This window comes from Ochotona curzoniae, unplaced genomic scaffold, assembly GCF_017591425.1.
Source record: "Ochotona curzoniae isolate NIBS_2020 unplaced genomic scaffold, NIBS_Ocur_1.0 scaffold_2453, whole genome shotgun sequence".
Lineage (NCBI taxonomy): Eukaryota > Metazoa > Chordata > Mammalia > Lagomorpha > Ochotonidae > Ochotona > Ochotona curzoniae.
The window spans coordinates 28,657,404-28,661,106 of record NW_024467094.1 but is presented as its reverse complement, the minus strand read 5'-3'; positions in this window follow the sequence as shown (position 1 = coordinate 28,661,106).

The following is a 3,703-nucleotide window of genomic DNA, read 5'->3' as shown; positions in this document are numbered from 1 at the left end:
CCTTTGGTTTATGGCCTTTTATTTTTTTTTTTTTTAACGTATGGATTACGCAAGGAGATTATGGGAATGGCAGACCATACCAAAGTTTTCTCTCCACCAGCCTTAACGCTTCCCACCCAGGAAAGACCTGGCAGTAACCTGGAGCTGGGGAGTGAAGAGAATGCAGCATTAGCTTGAGAATTCTGGGGCCTGACTTCATGCCCTAACCTGCTGTGCATTAAAAAAGAGAGAGAGAGAGAGAGAGCAGTGTGAATTTTGGCACCCTTTGTGAACCAAGTTCAGTGACCTCCATCCCGATTTGCTTAATTGAACTATTAGAAAGCAATTCCATATCCTCTCCCCTCGGGACTGAATAAATGGAAATGACTCCCAGGCAGTCAACCAGCTGGTCGCCATAGAGATTTCTGCAGAATCCTTGAGATTAGGAATATGACGTCATGGAGAATGTTGGGCCAGCTACAGCCACGCACGCCTTTGGGGTTTTTCCCAGTCTGGTTGGAACTGCGCCCTGGATCCACAGCCCTGTCCCAGCCACACAGCTCCTGGCTTTGATATCTTGCACTTGTGTGTCACCACCTCCATGAGCCGTTTCTCAAGCTCCTGAGGCTTTTACTGCCTTCGGAGTCCCATGTGATACTAACGGTGACGCCACCTTGGAAACACCGGGGTGATGGGATTTGAAGCAGCCTTCCCCTTCGTCCCAGCACATCCCCTTCCTCCCTGCCCCAGGTCTGTTGCTCTCCAGACAGCTGCAGTGGAGAGCTGCAATTGTCTTGTCCTCGTCAGCTCTCTCGTTAAGCCCAGGCATTGGAAAGGAGCAGCCGTGTGACATAATCTGAATTGGTGTCTCCTCCTCCTTGACCCCTGTCCGGAAGGTGATCATGATTGTCCTCCCTGGCAGCAGGACCCTTCCACAAAGCTGCCGTGGCAGTGACCCTTAGCACAGGGTGGAAAACAAAAACACCTTCAGCTACTTTAGTTTTACCCCAGCTGCTCTTACCAAGGCCAAGGGGGATATGTCCCTGCAGGTAGCTATCAGTGCTAAAGAAAACTGCGATTTTACATGATCCACTGTTGTGCTTCCCCTTCCACCTCCACATTGGATATTAGCTGTAAAACACCTGCCAGAAACAGCAGGAAGTTAGGGAGTAGGCGATACTGTATCTTAATCATATTTTTGAAATCACAGTATTTATTAAGCTGTAGGTGTTCCTAATTCATTTTCTCTGATATTTAAATGATGTAGGCCCCCGCCCACCTTTTTTTAAGGTTTATTTTTATTGGAAAAGTAGATGTACAGAGAGAAGGGAGAGATAAAATGATCTTCCCTCCATGGTTCACTCCCCAAGTGCCCACAATGGCCGGAGCCGAGCCGATCCAAAGCCAGGTGCTATGAGTTTCTTCCAGGTTTCCAGGTGAATCGTCCCAAGGCCTTGGGTCATCCTCCGCTGCTTTCCCACACTACAAGCAGGAAGTCAGTTGAGAAGTGGAGCAGCTGGGACACAAACCGGTGCCCATATGGAATTCTAGCACATGCAAGGCAAGGACCTAGTCACTGACTTATTGTGTTGAGCCCGGTGGCTTCCTCTTTGGACAGTGCTGGGACAGGTCACCCTGGCACACATTAGTATGCAAGAAAACTAACCTGAAATCAGGAAGAAAGGAGAGCTTGCAGGATGATTGATAAAGCAAGGCACTCCAGAGCACCCATCACTCCAGCCCTTATCCTTGATCTGGCTGAGACTTGAGAGGAGATGCGGCTGAATGTTCAAGCCTCCTTCTCCTGTGCTTTGAGTGCTGCTCTGCAGGGCCAGTGGATGGAACTGATCTAAGCAGACGCTAACCTGGTCTCCTAGCAACAAATGTGGATGAGATGAGAGGCCAGTGCCAAGAGATACAGTCCATTACCTAAGAAAAAAAGCAAAATGCACTTTACATGGAGATGAAATCCAAAGAGAGAACTCAGCTAATTTCCCTGGGTTAAAGAACATTAAGCCTTTGGTTCAGGGAGGGCATGTCAGCCCCAGCGCTTTCCTTAACTGGCCTCATGTAAATATTAAAATGTCTGTACATTCTTGCAGGGCTTAATAGTTCAGACTATATTGCACATGTTCCCCAGACGCCTCTCATATCCTCTCCCACAGACAAGATCCCTCCCACCCTTACAGATGAGCAAGATGAAATGTGGAGAAAACAAACACCCCAAGCGTCTGTCAGGTGCTGAACGGAGGCAGCAGGCGTGGTAGAGCCACACAGTGGAGTAGGATTCAGCAGAAACATGGAACGAAGGGTGTGGCACAAGTGCATGAACCTTGAAAATACGCCAAGTGAAATAAGCCAGTCACAAAAGCCCACATATGGTGTGGTTTCTTTTATAGGCAAATCTGTAGAAAAGAAAAAAAAAATGAGTGGTTTCCTAGGATTGGAAGTAACGAAGGGAATAGAGTAACCATGAGTGAGAGAAGTTTCTGGTGGCGTGCACACAATTATAAAGTTGGCTGTGGACATAGCGGTACAGCTGTGTGATTGCTCCAAACAGATGCCTTTTACACTTTGTGAATTACATCTCCAGCTGCCACATTTTTTTTTTTTAAGCATAAAGAAGTAAATTATGGCGGTCACACATTCGTTAGTGGAGGATCTCTCAGCTACAGATCGCACAGCAAGCAGCACGGCTGAACTGGCCTAGATATGCTTATCTCAGTACAGCCGCTCCCACAATCGTGTGAGTGACGGGAGGTGGGGCGGCGGGCAGTGGAGGCCCCGCTTCTGTCTTGAACTGGCAGCAGCAGTGTCCTTTGTGATGGAATCAAGATGAACAGGGTCAGGACAATTCATAACGGTAGCCCGGAGCTTACCATTTGGCCAGCGGTATTAGTGGTCTCTAGGAATTTCTGTAAAGATGAATATCCCCAATAAATTGGGGATAAAGAGCTATCTGCCCACAAATCCCAGGTAATCACATTAAGAGATCCAGCTTGCTCTGTCTAATGTTATCACTTTCCCTGGGGGAGAGAAAGCAGATGATCCTCCAGTGGACCAAGTTTAGTGTTCACTCAGTCAACATTGATCAAGTACCCACAGTGCACAGAGCTACCCTCGGGGGTCCCTAGTGGGGACCAGGTGTGATGTCCATGCTGAGAAGAATTTGGGACACAGGGGATGCAGAGGCAAGGTGAACCAGTGCACACTTTATTGAGTTACACTGGGCAACTTATAATTTTGGCAGGACAAGCAGGAGGATAAAAGTTACTAGCTAACTAAACAATAGCATACAAGCCACTGTAACAATAGGTCACAGGGGATTTGGAAAACTAATCACCAGGTCTCAGGCAACAAGATAAGTAAACATGAGTTACAGGAAGCAATACCGGTAAGCAGATGTAACTAGAAAGGGAATCTAACAGAACTTTATACGCAGATACGTTCAGGCCACAATCACTAGAGGAAGAAGACATAGGAAGCCTCCCACCTCTCCAGGCACGCTTTGTCAACAAGGTGATCTCAGCAGGAAGTCTGCCTTCTGCAAAATTCCCAGTCTGCTGAGAACATTTGAGATTTGGGGTCCTCAGACATTAGTGGTCTGGTTTTTAGGGGGCAATCCTTCAACACTACTATTAGGCCAGAATTAAATATATTTTAAAAAAAGGCTCCAGCCAGCACGTTAGCTCAGTTGGTTAATCCCCTACCTCCAAGCACAGGC